This window comes from Phascolarctos cinereus, unplaced genomic scaffold (assembly GCF_003287225.1).
Source record: "Phascolarctos cinereus isolate Bilbo 61053 unplaced genomic scaffold, phaCin_HiC Scaffold_5;HRSCAF=322, whole genome shotgun sequence".
Classification (NCBI taxonomy): domain Eukaryota; kingdom Metazoa; phylum Chordata; class Mammalia; order Diprotodontia; family Phascolarctidae; genus Phascolarctos; species Phascolarctos cinereus.
The window spans coordinates 1,821,313-1,839,987 of NW_027555958.1; the positions used below are offsets into that span (position 1 = coordinate 1,821,313).

Below are 18,675 nucleotides of genomic sequence, written 5' to 3' on the forward strand. Positions count from 1 at the left end.
TGGCTCTGCCAGCTTGGAAAGACTTTTCCTATGGTCAGGGTGATGGGCTGAGTCCAAGGGCTGGCCCAATGGGAGATGTGCTGGCTTTGAGTTCAAAGGGCCTCGGTGGGAATACCAGCTCTGCTACTGACCACTGAGGTAAGTCCCTGGACATGCCCGGCCCTCAGTCCCCTTCTCTGGAAACACTGAGACAGAAACTTAATGATGATGGTAGACTAGACAACCACTAGGGTCCCTTCTGATTCCTAATCTATGGTCCTATGAGGACAGACAATGTCCTCACCAGCAAGCTGGCCCATGGGCGAGGAATGAGAGCAGGAGCTAATGAATGAAAGAGCGTTTATGGAACACCTACTGTGCACCAAGCCCTTTACCAAATGAAGGGGACATGAAGGCAAAAGGGAGACAGGCCAGCTCTCGCCCAGGCCCTGGCCCGGGCCCTGTTCTATCGGGGAGAGAACAAAGGGGCAAGTTCAGCTGAAAGGCAGATGGGAAGGCCCTGGGGGTCCTCAGGGCCACAGAAGGGCCACAGCTGAGGCTTGGGGGCATGGCAACCATGAACCCAGTCCAACACACAGAAAACAGCTGCCCCTCTGCCCCTGCAATCAACCTCCGATAGACTTGCCCAGTAGGAGCTTTCTCCAACCAAGGAGCCGGCATGTATTAAGCACCTGCTATGCTTCAGTCGCTGTGCTAGGCCCAGGAATACAAAGACGAAAAGGAGATGCTTCCTGCCCTCAGGGAGCTTGCATTCCCACCACTGAGCAAATGCGGAAGTTTTACTTTTATATACAGGGAGTTCTTCTCTCTTGTTTTCTAAGTAAACACCAGTAGTAAGTATTCGGTAGTATTCATTAAGCGCCTGCTATGCCAGGCACTGGGCTAGGTGCTGGAGATACTGAGACAATAACATTTTAACAGTTCCTGTCCTCAGGGAGATTACGTTTTAACAGGGAAGCCACAGGTAAAAGCATAAGGATATACAAAGTATGCACAATGTGATTTTGACGGGTGGGAGACTCCTTGCAGCTGGGGCAGGGGGCATGAAAGATCTCTGTAGGCTCTGGCTCTTGACCTGGGATCTGAAGGGAGCTGGAGAGCCTGGGAAGAGGGTGGTGAACAGGAGCTGCATTTCAGGCATGGGGGATGGTCTGGCCAAAAGCATCTAGAGGAGACGTTGGAAGCCCAGGTGTGAGGGGCTCCAAGAAAGCCCACTCAGCTGGATCTTAATGAAGGAATTGCATCTTACCAGAGGAATGGAGGAGCCGCGGCAATGCTGAGGTTGCTGCTATGCTCGCGTCGGGGTGCAGGTGCATTTTTTCAGATTTATGAGCCCCACCTTAAGACCCACCATGAGCTCGAGAAACTGCAGCTGAACAGAAGGCTGGCTCTTCTTGGAAAGGCTGATAGAGGATGTGGGAGAGGAGGTTTCACCCCACCCCACAAAGGCAACAAGCCAGATAATTCATTCCATGGGGTGGGTGGCCAGCCTACCTTGGAGACCATGGCTGACCACTGTGAAGCCCCTCATCCCAGCTGAAGTGCTAACATCACCAGCAGAGGATGAGCAGGGAGAGAAGCCTTACACCAAACGTCCCGGGGCCCTTTGAACCCAGGCAATGTGTGCTTTGCTGTTTAGTTACTTCACAGCAAAGGCAGGCACAGGGCAGTGTTGTTGAGTCCATTCAGCCAGGTCAGACTCTCTGTGACCCCATCTGGGATTTTCTTGGCAGAAATGCTGGAGAGGTTTGCCATTTCCTTCTCCAGCTCATTTTATAGATGAGGAAACTGAGGCAAATGGGGTTAAGTGACTTGCCCAGGGTCACACAGCTAGTAAGTATTTGAGCCCAGATTTGAACTCTCGTCTTCCTGACTCCAGGCCTGGCACTCCATCCCCTGAGCCACCTAGCAAGAATTAGGGTGAGTGAAAACTACATTGGAAAATGAGTGTTCAATTGGAAACTACAGAGATGAAAGCTTGCAGAATACTCAGGATTCTCAACCCTGATTAGGAACCTCAGAAGCCACCATGTCCAATCCCCTCATTGCCCAGGAGACTATGGTCAGCCAGAAGCTGAGGAGCAGAGCTGGGATTCCAGCCTGGGTCCTCAGACTCTCAATGCAGCAATATTTGCTGCATGTCCATCTTGTGCTGATGCGGATCTTGATTTTATCTCAAGGCAGATGCTTCCTGTGCATGAAGATCGGTCTCTTGTGGAGCAGGCTGGCCTTCTGGAGCTGAGCTTCTCTGTGACTGACAGACTTTAGACCAGTCCCTGAGTCCATGCTCTCAGCCCTTCAATCTTACCAGGGCTTGCCCCAGTCTCCACTTGGATCAGTTGGTTGGATGCTGTCTTTTGTGCTCAAAGAGGATCAAGATGGTGCCACTATGTCAGGGTCAATGTGTGTGTGTCCAACTGTATCTGATCAGACCAATATGAGCTAAGAAGGCTCTACCACAGTTAAGCACACGTAGTCCATGTGAATATTTGGTGTGGAGATGTTTCTAAATTTGCACATCTCATGTTTCTTTGAAGCAACTACAATTCTGCTTTGCTCATACAATGGCTTTGAAATGCAAATTCCTTGAAAGCAGGGACTATTTCATTTTTGTATTTGTGTGATTGGTACCCAGTAGGCTCTAAAGTAGCAGTACTAATAAATAAAATAATAGTAAACATTTATATGAGCAACTAGGTGGCAAAATAGATACAGCACCATGCCTGCTGTCAGGAAGACTCATCTTTGTGAATTCAAATCTGGCCTCAGATATGTACTAGCTGTGTGACCCTGGGCAAGTCACTTAACTCCATTTGCCTCAGTTTCCTCATCTGTAAAATGAGCTAGAGAAGGAAATGGCAAACCACTGCAGTATCTTTGTCAAGAAAACCTCAAATAGGTCCATGAAGACTTGGACAAGACTAAAAATGACTGAACTGAAAGCATTTATACAGTACCTTATGGTTTACCAAATACTTGATGTCTCTGTCCTGTCATTTTCATGGACCAGAAGGAAGGATGTGAGTTAGAAGACAGCTGGATTATGTGGATTTGGCACTGATGGTATGGCCATGCCTAAGGAGTAGTATTAGTTGCTCGGTACCCTCAGAAGAGAGGTCTCCAGTGGGTTGCCCCAGGGATCAGTCCCTGAACCCAACCTGTTGAAAATTTTCATCGAAGATGGGACAAAGGCATGCATGGAGTGCTTCTCAGATGTGCAGGTGGCAGAGCTGAGCTATAGATGGATATTGCACAGAGACGGTTTCAGTTTGATTTGATGGCTTCTGAGGTCCCCATCACCTCTGATGTTCATAGCATCATACATTCAGAGCCTGAAGGGAGCTTAGAGATTATTAGGTCCAACACCCATTTGATAGATGAGAAAACTGAGGCCAAAGCAGGGAAGCAGCTGGCCCAAGTGTCAGAGCCAAGTCTCCACCCCCATGAGTCCTCGGACTGATTTTTGTCCAGGACTAGGTTGGGAGCCAGGTGGCCTCAGAGGCCCCATCCGACTCGGAGATCCTGGGATTCTGTTTGCTTTATGTATTAATGTGTTTGACTGACTTTTATATTCCTTTTTTCCTTTGCTGAATCCACATCACAATCAGACATTTAGTTTGCTATCCACTAAGGGACTATGAGTAACCACCTGTGGCGTCATTAGCTCTGTTCATCAATCTGAGAACCCTGGATCCTTTTGAAAAGCCTCCCTTCCTCTGTCCCCCAGTGTCATAAGGGCCTCCAGTAACTCAGTCACCAAGCAGCCAGCAGCAGAGCTCTTGTCTGTGTGTGTGACCCGGTCTAATGTCATGTTGCCATCACCACTTAATAGGCCCCCGTCCCTACCCTCGCCTGACTCGGTCTCCCGGAGTTCACTGTAAAAGCCAGGACGCTGTCTGAGGAGCAGTGTGCAGTAGAGCAGGGTGACTCTCCAGCCTTCAGGAAGAGAAAGGATGATGGTTTGGTGCCAAGCCCTCCTGCCTGGTGCCTGATAGCCAACCCCCCCATCATCACAACCCCAGAGCTGTGTGGCTTGGCTTTCTGCTCCTTTCAGGGACAAGCCAAGCTTTCTCTGGCTTCAGGGGTCCGCAGCATCCCATGATGCCTCATCTGCACCTAGAAAGCACAGTCCTGGATGTGAAAGGGCCTTCTCTCACATTTTGTCCTGCGTGTTCCAGCACCTCTGCCAGACATGGACATTACATAGACTGAGCGTCCATCTCTTGGGCACCAACTCTTCTGCACCTCTGCCTCTGGGTCCTTCCCTAGGCCACCAAGGTGGTGCTCTGAGCCTGGAGGAATGGACAGGACCCAAGTGTGCATCCCAGCTCTGCCACCCACTTCCTCTGGGACCTAGGACTGGTCACTTGGTGTTCCTGGGCCTCTGAACAGGGAAAGTTAGACCAGATGATGCTGAGGTCTGTCCCAGCACTAGACTGAGGACCCTCTAACCTGAAGGGAAAAGAGCCGCTTCTTGGGATCGACATTATACGCTATGCTCTAAATGGCTCAGCTCCCAGCTCCATCGACTTTCTGATCATCCATCCTACCACAGGGTGGGAGCACCAGATGGCTCATTGTGGTGGCCAGCAGCAATATTGCTGCAATTCAATTAGAGTCCCTGCTAGGTAGAGCAGGGGGCAATGGGAGTTCAATCCAAAACAGAAGAGTGTGTTTGCTTTTGAGATATTTTGAGATATTTTCTGGCTTCACAAAGAAAGAGAAAATTGCCTCTGGTGGAGTTATTTTTGGAAGGAAATGACTTGCGGCGGTAGTGAGATTCCCTGCCTTTCTTCTCCAGCCTCCCATGTCCTCCTGGCTACTTTAATTTCACCAGTTCCTTCTCTTTCTTCTTTTCCATCACATTCTGTCTATTCAGATTTGGACTGAGGATGGAGAAAAACCAAGAGCTAATCATGGAAAGATTCAGATTAGAAATCTGCTCATTTGAATTTCCCAGAGAGCAGACCACCCAGCCTAGCCTCTTACTGCCTATTGACCAGAAGACCAGATCATTCAATCCTTCTAAAAAGGGAGTACTCACAGCAGTGAAACAATGATCCTTGATACACTGAAGAAGGCTTTTTAGGAGAACTGAATGATCTTGTCTTCTGGTCAACTGAGTAGATAGGTTCTGGTGCTGACAGGGATTGGGGGATGGACATTATCCCACCATATCCTGGCTAGTTAGGGCCATCCAGAGACTACTGACATCTGCCTAGAATGGTAATTCTACAGATTTGGAGAATTGTTCTTTATGCATAAAATTGTATTCAGTACCAAAACCTGGAGATATGATGACAGGTACTGAAAGTTTTGCCTAGCAAGATTTCTGTTGAGGCTTAGACACTTGTCCCTTGTTTATGAATTTAGCAAGGTGTCTAAATGAAGAGGATTTGATTTGAAGTAGCCCTCAAGAGATTGTTTTCCTGGATGGATTTTCTTCACTGGTATAGAGGAGTGACCAGGGAAGCTGGTGAAGTGTAAGGCCTTTATTCAGAATTTGGAGGGTGCCTCCTGGATGAGTGAGACTCCCTCCATTTGGAGCTTTGATCACAAAACCTCAATGGTAGGCTTGGGCACTTTTGAGTCATTGAGAAGGAGCGATGGAGTCTCAGAATTCAACTGATTGGATTGGGTCCATCTATTGTATAGATGAGTCCCCCAGGATCATAGGCACCCATAAAAGGGGACCAAAGAAAGCTGCAGATTTAAATGGGAGAGTCTCAGAGAGACGTGAAGTGGAGGAGAGACCTGAGAGTAGAAGGCAGATCTAAGAGATGAAGGACATGCACACAAGCCACACACACACAGAGTCCCAAAGATGGCGGCATAAAGTGGGGAATAATGTGGTGCCAGATAAGGAGGGGAGTATGTAGCCTGAGAAGCAATTATAGCCAGGATATAGTGGTGGAGCATTAGAATTCCCAACCCAGCCTCCTGGAGTTGGGGAGAATGGGGAAGGTGAAATTTGGCAAGAGCTGAATTCTTGGAACCAGCTTCCCAGGCAGAAGAGATGCACCACATGACCTTCACTGCAACCACAAATTATTCAGATTGTGCACGTCTGATGGCTCAGAGGCTGCCTCCCCATTGACCTAAAAGAGGCCAAATTGTAAGTAGGTGATATGAGTCAGGAGAACTAAAGAGGACTGTGAGATGCATGGGACAGGGAGGACTTTTTAATTTAAAAAAAAATTACCTTTTTAAAAAACGCTGAACTTATCATTGAATAAAATGAGCATTTCTATACACAGAGAATGGGAAAAAAGGGTTACACATGAAACTGCAGGTCTCTATTTTATGCCTTGCTTTTTAAAAATACATAGTTCAACTTGCAACTTTCACAGCTTGTCTGCAATTTTTTCTGACCTTCCTACTCTCTTCTGTGCATTCTTTAAAAACCTGTTTCAATGACCCTTTTCTTTTATGTGCTCCCCTGAAAGTCTACCCTTCTTGTTCCATCCCTTCCCACTCCAGCTAATTGAAAGAAAAGAAAGAAAAAACAAAACTCATTGTAGTAAAGATGCCTACTGAAGTGAAGCAAATGGAAAAGAAGATACAAAAGCTCACAGAAGAATAGAATTCCTTAAAAATTAGAATTGGGTAACTGAAAGCTAACTCCACAAGACATAAAGAAACAATAAAACAAAATCAAAAGACTGAAAAAATAGAAGAAAATGTGAAATATCTCATCCAAAAAAACAACTGACATAGAAAATAGATCAGGGAGAGATAATTTAATAATTATTGGACTCTGTGAAAGCCTTGATAAAAAAAAATCCTAGACATTGTCTTTCAAGAAATGATCAAGGAAATGTTGGAGAAGATGTGAGAAAATTGGAACACTAATGCATTGTTGGTGGAGTTGTGAAATGATCCAACCATTTTGGAGAGCAATTTGGAACTATTCCCAAAGGGCTATAAAAATGTGAATACCCTTTGACCCAGCAATAAATTCCACTTCTAGGGCTGTATCCCAAAGAGATCATAAAAATGGAGAAAGGACCCTCATGTACAAAAATATTTATAGCATCTCTTTGTGCGATGGCCAAGACTTGGAAATTGAGGGGATGCCCATCAACTGGGGAATGGCTTAACAAATTGTGATATATGAATATAATATAATACTATTGTGCTATAAGAAATGATGAACAGGCAGACTTCAGAAAAACCTGGAAAGACTTGTATGGTCTGATGCTGAATGAAGTGAGCAGAACCAGGAGAACATTGTACACAGTAATAGCCACATTGTGTGATGACTAACATTGATAGACTTAACCCTTCTCAGCAATACAAGCATCTAAGATATCTCCAAAAGCCTCATGGTGGAAAATGCTATCCATATCCAAAGAAAGAACTATGGAGTTTGAATGCAAATTGAATCATAATATTTGCTATTTTTTTTTCATTTGTTGTGTTTCGTTTCCTCTTTCTGGTGGTTCCTCCTACTGGTTCTAATTCTCCCTTACAACATCACTAATGTGAAAATATGTTTAATAGGAATGTATATGTATAACCTATATCAGATTGTGCGCCATCTTGGAGAGGGAAGTTGGGAGGGAGGAGAAGAAAAATTTAAAAGTCAAAAGCTTATGGAAGTGATTGTTGATAAACAAAAATAAATTAATTAAACGAAAAAGAAATGATAAAGGAAAAATGCCCCCAACATCTTAGGTCCAGAGGATAAAATAGAAATTGAATGAATCTACTGATCACCTCCTAAAAGAGATCCCAAAATGAAAACTCCCAGGAATATTATAGCCACATTCCAGAGCTCCTAAGCCAAGGAGAAAATATTGTAAGCCTCTAGAAAGGAATAACTGAAATATCATAGAGCCACAGTTAGGATCACACAAGATTTAGTGACTTCCACATTAAAGGAGTGGAAGGCTTGGAATATAATATTCTGGAGGGCAAAGGAACTAGGAGTACAATCGAGAATCACCTACTCAGCAAAACTGAGTATAATCTTCAGGGGGGAAATGGATATTTAATGAAATAGAGGACTTTCAAGCATTCCTGACAAGAAGACCAGAGGTAAATAGAAAAACTGGCATTTGAACATATGACTCAAGAGAAACATAAAAGGGTTAACATGAAAGAGAAATTATAAGGGAGTCAATAAGGTTAAACTGCTTAAGTTCCTATGTGAGTCATATAATTCCTAAGAACTTTATCATTAGTAGGGCACTTAAAAAGAGTTTACATAGACAGAGGTCATGGGTGTGAATCGATTATGCTGGAATGATCTCTAAAAAAATGAAGGAGTGAGAAAGAGGGAAAAGGGGAAAGGGAGAGGTAGAATGGGGAAATTTTTCTCACATAAAAGAGGTGCACAAGGAAGAGCTTTTACAGTGGAGGGGGAAAGGAGGGAGATGAGTAGTGCTTGAACTTCACGCTCATCAAAATTGGTTCAAAGAGGAAAGAATATATAGATATGTATATATACACTCAGTTGTATATAGAAATCTATCTTACCCAATAGGGAAATAGGAGGGGAAGGGAATAAGAGACCGGGAGGGGATGATAAAAAGGAGGGTGAATTAAGGGAGGCAGTATTTAGAAACAAAACAGACTTTTGAGGAGGGACGGGATAAAAAGTGAGAGAGAAGAATAAAAAGAAGAAAATAGGATAGATGGAGCTATGTAGCAATCATAACTGTGAATGGGAATGAGATGAACTCACCCATAAAACAGAAGTGGATAGCAGAATGGATTAGAAACTAAAATCCAATAACATGTTGTTTACAAGAGATACTCTTCAAACAGAAAGACACACACAGAGTTAAAATGAAGGGCTGGAACAGAATCTACAACTATCTGGCCTCAGATACTTATTAGCTGTGTGACCCTGGGCAAGTCACTTAACCTTGTTTGGCTCAGTTTCCTCATCTGCAAAATGATTTGGGAAAGGAAATGGCAGACCACTCCAATGTCTCTGCCAAGAAAACCCCAAAGAAGGTTACTAAGAGTCAGACACAACTGAAATGACTGAACAACCAATAACAAGAACTAGAGTAGAACCTATTAAGTTTTAGCTGAAGTAAAAAAGGGAGGGATAGCAATCCTGACCTCAGACAAAACAGAAGCAAAAATAGACCTAATTAAAAGATAATCAAGGAAGCTACATTTTTTTCTAAAAAGGGACCATAGACAATGAAGCAATATAAAAAAGTTACAGCAAATTTCTCTGATAAAGGCCTCATTATTCAAATTTATAGAGAACTGAATCAAATTTATAAAAATAAGAGCCATTGTCCAATTGACGAATGGTCAACGGATATAAATAGCCAGTTTTCAAAGGGAGAAATCAAAGCTATATGCAGTCATACAAAAATGCTCTAAATCACTATTGATTGGAGAAATACGAATTAAAACACCTCTGAGGCATCACCTCACACCTATCAGAAATGGCAAATGCTGGAGGGGAGGTGCACAAATTGGGACACTCATGTGCTGCTGGTGAAATAGTGAGCGGGTCCAATCATTCTGGAGAACAACCTGGAACTATGCCGAAAGTGCATACCCTTTGACTCAGCAATATCAGCACTAGGTCTGTACCCCAAAGAGATCAAAGGAAAAGGAAAAGGGGCTACATGTACAAACATATTTGTGGCAGCTTTTTGTGGTGATAAAGAATTGGAAACTGAGGAGATGCCCGTCAACTGGGGAACGGCCAAACAAGTTGTGGCATATGATTATGATGGAATACTATCATGCTATAAGAAACAACAAGGGTGGTTTAAAAAAAAATGACAAGACCTATATGAACTGATGCAAAGGGAAATGACAAGAACTGGGAGATCATTGTGTACAGTAACAGCAAAGATATAATGATGATCAACTGTGAAGGACCGGATTACTCTGATCACTACAAAGATCCAGGCAGTTCCAAAGGACTCAGGATGAAGAAATGCTGCCCACATCCAGAGAGAGAACCAATGGACTCTGAGTGCAAATTGAAGTAGAATTTTCTCATTTTTTTAGCTTTTTTGTATAATATGGCTAATATGGAAATATGTTTTGAATGATTTCACATATATAATTGAGATCATATTGCTTACCTTCTTAGTGGGTGGGGGAGAGGGTGCGAGGGAGGGACAGCATCAAAATTTAAAAAGAGGGGGCAGATAGGTGGCGCAGTGGATAGAGCAATGGCTCTGCAGTCAAGAGGACCTGAGTTCAAATCTGGCCTCAGACACATAACACTCACTAGCTGTGTGACTCTGGGCAAGTCACTTAACCCCAAATGCCTCACCAAAAAACAAAAACAAAAAACAAAATTTGAAAAGAAAAGAATGTTAAAAATAAATTTTTAAAAAAGAAGAAAAAAGAAAATGAAGTCTTTATCAGAGAAACTTGCTGCAAAGATTTTTTTTTCCCTTTCACGTACTCATTTCACATCAAATTTTGATTGAATTAGTTTTGTTCATACATACACAAAACATTATGCAATAAAGATTGTCCATTTGATTTTCTTTGACTCTCTCTCTCCCCCTTGTTTGGTAGTGTGCTCTTCCCTCTCTGGAACTGGTTATTCCTTTCTTGCATCTGTGGTTTGCTTATGATGTGACTTTTTACCTCCAAGTCATGGATCTAGATGAAGTTCCTCTTTGTCAGTTGTGTGAAATGTTGGTCTCGAGCTCATTTCCATCTGAGTGCTTTCCAGTTTTACAAGGATCTTTCATCTCATTGTCCTTGAGTCCTCATCCCCAGAGCTGCAGCCTCAGGTTTGCTGAACATTTTGCTGCTTTGTCCTTTTGCTTCTGTACGTGATGTACCTAATCTTGGTCATGGATCAGCTTTGCCATAATTCTACCATTAGCAAATTGCTTTGATGATTATTGCTTTGTAGTGTAGTTCAGGATCTATTACTGCCAGACCCACTTCCTTTCCATTTTTTTCATCATCTCCCTTGAGATTATTGACTTTTTGATACTTCAGATTAATTTCATTATAGCTCTGTAAAGTAAGCCTTTCATTGTTTTATTGATGTGGCACTAAATAAGCAAATTGAATAAGCAAAACCATTCCCATTTTTACTATATTGGCATTGCCTACATATAAGCATTTAATATTTCTCCATTTATTGAGTTCTATCTTCATTTGTGGAACCAAATGTTTAAACTCTACATGGCTCTCAACAGAGAACCTGGTTTCATATTTTTCAGGAAAAATTGAGGCCATTCCCTGTGAGCTTTTTCTTCTCTTATCTTCCTAGTCTCCTATCACTCAGGTGACTTCTGTCACAATGGTCCCTTAGTTGCTCAATCCAATGGCCTTTTCTCAATCTTCATTCTGCTTGACCTCTCTGAAGCCTTTGACACTATGGATCATCATCTCCTCCTATTTTGTTTTTGGGATACCCTTCTCTCCTGGTTCTCCTCCTACTTTTCAGACCACTCCTCTTCTGTCTCCTTTGCTAGATTCTCCTCCAGATCAGGTCCTCTAACCACAGGTATCCCTCAAGGTTCTGTCCTGGGACCTGTTCTCTTCCCCTTCTATATTACTTCCCTTGGGTATGTCATCAGCTCCCATGGATTTAATGAACATCTCTACACTGATCAACTTTAATCCACCTCTTCTGCCCCAAACTCTCAGCTGACCTTGAACCTTGCATCTCCAACTGCCCTTCAGACATCTCAAACTACAGATTAAATTCAACATGTTCAAAATGGGGCTCATTTTCTTTTTCCCTAAATCCTCCTCACCCTACGTTCCCTGTTGCTCTAGGAGACAATACCATTCTCCTCTCTCTCAGGCACCCAACCTAAGTCATCCTGGACCTCTCGCCACCTCTCACCCTTCATATCCAAGCTGTTTCCAAAGACAGTTGATTTCATCTTTGCACCATCTCCTGAATCTGCCCCCCTTCTCTCATTTCATATCTCCCCCCATCCCTGGTACAGACCCTCACCACCTCATACTGTTTTGACTTTTTTGTAGTCAGGTTCATATAGTTCCTTTATGTGTCTTGACAGATCACCTCTAAAATATTTTATACATTTTGTAGTCATTTTACGTGGAATTTCTCTTTCTATCTCATTCTTTAAGGTTTTATTGGTGATATAAAGAAGTACTTGTGATTTATGTGGGTTTATTTTATATCCTGAAATTTTGTTGAAGTTACTGTTTCTATTAATTTTAATTGACTTTTGAGGATTCTCTAGGTAGACAAGCCTATGATTTGAAAAAAGGAATAATTTTGTTTTCTCTTTGCCTATATTTGTCCCTGGATTTATTGCTATAGCTAGTCTTTCTAGCACTATATTAAATAATAGTGGTGACATCCTTGACCCACTCCCACTTCTTGAGCATTCCTCATTCTCATCAGTAAGGGAAGGTCCACTTATTCGTATGATTTCTTGTACTTTCCAAAGAAATGGCTACTAGGTTTGTCAAAAGCTTTTTCAGTATCTATTGATATAATCGTGTAACTTTAATTATTTTTTATTAATATGTTCAATTTATAGTTTTCCTTATTTTGGGCTAACTCTGAATTCCTGGAATAAATGCAATCCAGTCATAGTATATAATCTTTATTAGGTTGTAATCTTCTTTATCAGTATTTTATTTAATATTTATGCTAATGTTCATCATTAATATTATACTGTAGTTTTCTTTCTCTGCTTTATCTCTCCCTGGGATAGACATCAAGATCATATTTGTATAACAAAAAGGACTTGGAAGTATATCACCTTCTATTTTTGCAAATACTGTAATATTGGAATTAACTATTCTTGGTATGCTTGATAAACTTCACTTGTAAACCCGTTTGGTCATATTTTCCCACTTTGGGTATTAATTGATATTTTGTCTGATAGCTTTTTCTTTAATCTATTGATTTTTCTCTTCATCTGGGTGTTTTACATTTTTGTAAAAAATGTCAATTTTGGCTGCTATCAGTTTTGTTGATAGGATTTTTTTTGTCTTCAGTTGTAAATTTGCCTTTTTGCATTTATGATGAAAAAATGCTTTTTATCCCTTTTTTTCCTCTTTGCATCTCAATGTTCAGTTCAGTTCTTTCCATCAAAAATGTTTGGAAATCTTTTGTTTCATTACTGGTATTTTTCTACACATAGTATAATACTCAATTCTGCCAGATAAATTATTCTTGGTTATAATTTTTCCCCCACTTGGAATGTGAAGTTCCAGACTCTCCTTTTGTGTGTGTGTGTCAGCTGCTAAGTCTTATGGAATTCTGATTGTAATTCCTTGGTACTTGAACTCATTCTTTTTGACTACTTACAGTATTTTTTCTTGGACCCTGAAGCTCTGTATTCTGAGTTTTCATTTTGATGTTTCTTTCAGGTTGTGACCAATCAAATCTTTCTTTTCCCCCTGGTTCTGCTTATTTCACTTCTCATCAGTTCATATAAATCTTGCCATGCTTCTTTGTACTTTGTATATTCATCATTTCTTACAGTGCAGTCATCTTCCATTACATTCGTGTATGACAATTTGTTCAGCCATTCCCCAGTCAGTGGGTATCTACTTGGTTTCCAGTTCTGTCCTACCACAAAAGCAGCTAGGTGACACAAATGGTTAGAGCACTTGGCCTGGAGTCAGGAAAACTCCTCTTCCTGAGTTCAAGTCTGGCTTCAGGAACTCACTAGCTGTATGACCTTGGGCGCGTCACTTACCCCTGTTTGCCCAAGTTTGTATCTGTAAAAGAAGCTGAAGAAGGAAAGGGCAAACCAACTTCAGTATCTTTACCAAGAAAACCCCAAATGGGATCACAAAGAGTCAGACACAACTAAAATGGCTCAACAACAAACAACACTTTACGTTTTCTTCGGTTTTTGTCCCTGATCTTGATTGAATTTGTGAATTGTTATATGGATTTATATTTACGTGGTGTGTGTTCATATTACATTTATGTTTCTTTTCATAATTTATTTTTATATTTAATGTTGTCTCATGGAGATGTTGCTTTCTGTGGGCACATACACCTTTTCACGTAGTTCAGTTCTTGGGTCTGGTTTTCAATCATCTGGTCTAGCTATGAAGGGTCTTTGCCCTTCTTTTCTCCCTAGCTGTCATTGCCTTTGACATCAGCTCTTCTATCCCTTGTTTCATTTCTGCCAGTTACTCTTAAAGCCTATGTGCCTAGGACATTCATTCTCTGGGACACGACTTGGAGGTGATATGGAGTTACTGTCTTCTTCTGGTTGCCTTTGGGTTTCTCTCAGTGCATACCATTTCTTCATTGTATTCCACATTTTCTTCTGTTTACTCTTATTTCCTCCTTCATTGTCTGCATTGGGGCATTGCAGTTGGGTTGGACTCTGCTCCTTCACACTCTCTTGTTTAGTGTGGGCAGGTCCTCCTTGGTCCTAGATATGATGGTTGAAACTAGGCCCCATTTTCTTTAGGAATTCCGGAATTTTGAATTTTCTGGTGGTTTGACTTTCTGGTACCTTTGGCCTTGGCTTTTCTTTCTCCTTATTTCAGAATTGTCTCCATCCTTTGCTACAAACCAGATATTGTGGGCAGTGTTGGTAGATTGCAGGTGCTTTGCTTCTCAGGTACTTCCCTCTTTCTCCAGCTATGGCTTAGTGTGGGCAACCCTGGTCCTTGACTGCCTGGTCCTAGGCACCATGATGTTCAGACACTTATCTAACCCTGTCTCCTACTCTGGGTCCAAGTTGTTGCTTCTCAGAGTGTTTCCAGGATCAGGCAATCAAGTCTTGTGATGTCTTGGACTAGAGGGAAGAGTTTGTACCTTCTTCTCTTTGGGTTTATTATTGTGTCTTTTGGTATGTTTTTAGAGCTTTCTGTCTCTTATTTCATTTCTCAAAGGTATTCTTGTAGTCTTTGTGCTTAGGATGCCTGCGAGAGACTTCCAGGGTGCTTGCAGGGGTTGGGACAGCTCTCAGCACACCACTTTACCTTTTAAAAAAAAAATTAACCAGCTACTATGAGCCTTTATGTTGTTTTGTTTCCTTCATTTGGGTGAAATAAATCCCGTCCTGTAGCTGGGATGTATTATGAGATGGATACTTGCATGGGAGTAAGGACCCTATTTGTCCACATCTTTGGAGACTAAAGCAGGACCTCTATTCTGAGATTCCCAGGGGAGAGTCTAGTTCAGGACAAACAAGCTCAAGGCTGACTACTTTTGAGAGATCCCCAAGAATACACCTAGTCCATGTAAACCCAGAACTTGGGGCTCTGATCTTTCTCCCCCACAACATGGACACGCACATGCACACACACACACACATAATTCATCCCAACATTCTCACCTTGCGCTCTCCTCCCCAGCCCCAGCTGTTTTGGAGCATTAGGAGTGTTCCCACTTTTCTTAAACAATCATGCCATGTCTGCTTTCTCTCACAGTGCCTGCCTTTGCTTCCATCATCTGGACTTTTTAAAAAGGTTGCTTTATTGATGCTGTTTGTCTTCACCCCACAGTCATTTCTGGGGAAAACAACAGTAACAACCCCCCCATCAACCACCCCGTCTAATTCCTCCAGATTGAACCATCACTTGTAACAGAAACTATTGAGTAAAAGGACCAGCTCTAGGCAGGCCACCTGGCACATAGATGGCTTTCCATCCCAGCATCCCCTGCCTCTGGTCTGTGAGGAGGGAGAGTGTTTATGTGATGTGCTCTCTAAGGCCATTGCTGGCTCTTACAGAACCAAGTTTGTCTTCCTTTTAAAGGCTTTTTGTTTTTTTAATTTTTAGTGTCATAGACATGGTGTAAATTTTCCTTTTGGTTTTGCTCATTTCACTGAGCATTGGTTCCTATGAGTTTTCGCGCATTTCTCTTAATTACTCAGTTTTCATATCTTATGATGCAAGGACATTCTGTCTATTTCACTTAAAAACTGGAGCTGCTTAATGAGGTCTCTGTTCATCCACATGAACCTATTTAGACAGCTGGCCCTTCCCTCATTAAAATGGTTTCTCATTCTGTCTCCCGAATTTCATTCTTGACAGTGCACGTTCCCTCCTGAGGCTCATTTCCCTCTGTAGAATCCTAGCTGTCATTTCTCAGAACCTCTGATCTCTGTTCTTGGCACATATAATGTACAAGTCAATCTTCTCTGTCCTCATTCACAGACTCTAGGATGGAGGGATCACTGCTCCCCAAGATTGTCATCATTCACAACCCAGAAATCAGGTCCTCATCGTTGGGGAGAACCATGTGTTGGAGAACAGTCGTTCCCCGTCTCCCTCATGAGAAAGGAAACTACTATTAAGGCAAATCAAGAAATTCTTAGGTGAAAGATGGGAGGGAAGAAGTGAAGAGGGAGAGGGGGAAGGAAGAAAGAGGGAAAGAGGGAGAACAGAGGAGAGACAGAGAGAGAAATCCAGAGACAGAGAGAAAGAAAGGGGTAAAAGAAGGAAAAGAGGGGGCTAGAAGGAGAGAGGCAGGCCAGAAGAGTGAGGGGGGGAGAGTAGAGAGAGGAAAGGAAAGAGGGAGGGGGGAGGAGATAGAAAGAAGAGAGGGACAGAGAGACAGAGAAAGACAGACAGAGACAGACAGACAGAGAGAGAATGCTTCAGCAGATGTTCAGACAATTAAAGTCCTCTCACTACCTACCATGCGTCTGTGCCTCATGTATGATCTCTCAGATAGCCCATTGATCATATCACTCCAGAATCTGCCTCTCTTGATTTGCACAGCCATGCTTTTCCCCATGCCACCTTTTAGTTTCTAGATTTCCTCTCATGACTTTGTAATCCTTGTATGCAGTGCTACTCTCCCCACCTCTCCAACAGCTTTATGACAACTGCTTTAAATGCTGAGGTGAGAAGTCTGCATTTTATCTAAGAGGCAATAGGCAGCTGCTAAAGGTCTTTGAGAAGAGGAGTCCTGTGGCTGGGGGTGGGCTCTGGGGAGATGATTTTGGCAGTGGTGAGAGGATAGACTGGCGAGCTGAGAGACTTGGAGCATTGGCAGGAGGAGTGCGTGAGAGGGGCTGAGGACCTCCACCAGGGGAGCAGCAGGGATCAATGACACATTTGTTGTCCAAGGAGTTTGGAGGAGCTCAACAGCAAGGCAGCATTCATCTTGAAACTCATTTACTACATTCCAGAGACACTGACATCTGCATCCCTGGGTGGAGCCCTCACATACCAAGGCAGATGTTTTGGTCTGATAGAATATCCCCAGCTTCCACTTTCCCCAGCTGCCACCATTCCCTGCTAATCAAATCTCCAGCCTCCATTCACAATTCCACAACAGGTCACCATGGCAGGCCTTCCTTTTTTGTTTGCTTTATAGTTTTTATATTATAGTTCTAGATATCAACACCTCCCCAGCTTCCCATCACTCACCTTCCCTTGTAACAAAGAAAAAAAAAATATTGAGCCAAGTCAGTTGAAACTTCATTGGCATCTAAGAGTGTATGTCACATTCCTCATCCATAGCCTCCCACCTCTCCTATGGAAAACAAAAAGGTCAGTGCATTCCACCATTCCTCATCTCCTTCCTGAGGACAAGATTGGCCATTGTTATTACACAGCATTTCTTTGAATGACCTTTTCCTTCTCATTGTTGGAGTCATTGTTCATATTGTTTTCTTGGTTCTTCCTATTTCTCTGCATCGGTTCACACAAGTCCTCTCATGATTATCTGGATTCCTCATATTCATCATCATTTCTGCACAATAATATTCTATTACATTCATGTACCACACTTTGTTCAGTCATTCCCCAATTGATGGACATCTACTTTGTTTCTAGTTCTTTGCTATTACAAAAGGTGTTGCTGTGAATGTTTTATGAGCTCTTTCTTTCTGTCTTTGACCTCTCTGCAATAAATGCCCAGCAATGGAACCTCTGGATCAATGGATCCATTATTATCACATAAATCCAAATTGTTTCCTAGGGGGTTTGGAAGATCCTTCCTTGTCAAGACATAAAAATGAGGGTGAAGATGGAGGGAGGAGAGGCATGACCAACTGAGGAACCGAGGCCAGATGCCAGTCAATGTGAAATTCACCACCAGGTGCTCTACTTTGCCCACTCTCTTAACTATATATTAGTCACATGTCTTTTTTAATAAGGAATGAATTGGACAAGAGGTTACTGAGCAGCAAGTCCCAAGTCTTGAATTAACATAAGAGAAAGACCCTTAGATTTTGAGACTGAGGACTCGGACCCAAATCACAGCTCTGCAGCTAATTGCCTGGGTCACTTTGGCCCAATCCCTTCACCCCGTGGGAGATCTTTTCCCTCTTCCATAAAAAAGAGAGGCTTAGACCAGGTGGTCTCTAAGGTCCCTCCCTTCACAAAGAAAAATGATCCCATTGGGTATCATAAATTTCTCAAAAGCATCTAACTTTCAATAAACATGGTTATGCAGCCCTTTAGGGGGATAGCCAGGGAGAAGCTTTGCTGCCCAGACATTTGATATAACTGCCCCGGGGTTGAGAAGGGCCCATTTCAGACAAAAGAAGAGGATGGCACATTCTGCTGGCGTGGATGGTAGAGTCCCTGAATACAAACTCCATCCAGTGCATGGCTACAGTCATTCATAGGTTTGTGCTGTCCACCTCTGTGCTCATCCTCGTCCCTTTGGACCCCTCCCCTCTCTCTATCTGTCAGGCACTAATGGATCTCTCTGAGAGATAATGGAATTATGCCGGTGCCATTTTCCTGCTTCTGCACAATCTTTGATTCTCATGGGACAAAACGTGTGCTCAGGGACTCCTG

At 42.6% G+C, this 18,675-nt stretch overlaps 1 protein-coding gene across 19 annotated transcripts in view; it reads left to right on the forward strand.

Moving 5' to 3' along the window:
• PCBP3 (poly(rC) binding protein 3) overlaps positions 1–18,675 on the forward strand; it is a 376,369-nt gene that overhangs the window by 224,345 nt on the left and 133,349 nt on the right. The gene's annotated exons all lie outside the window — the stretch shown is intronic.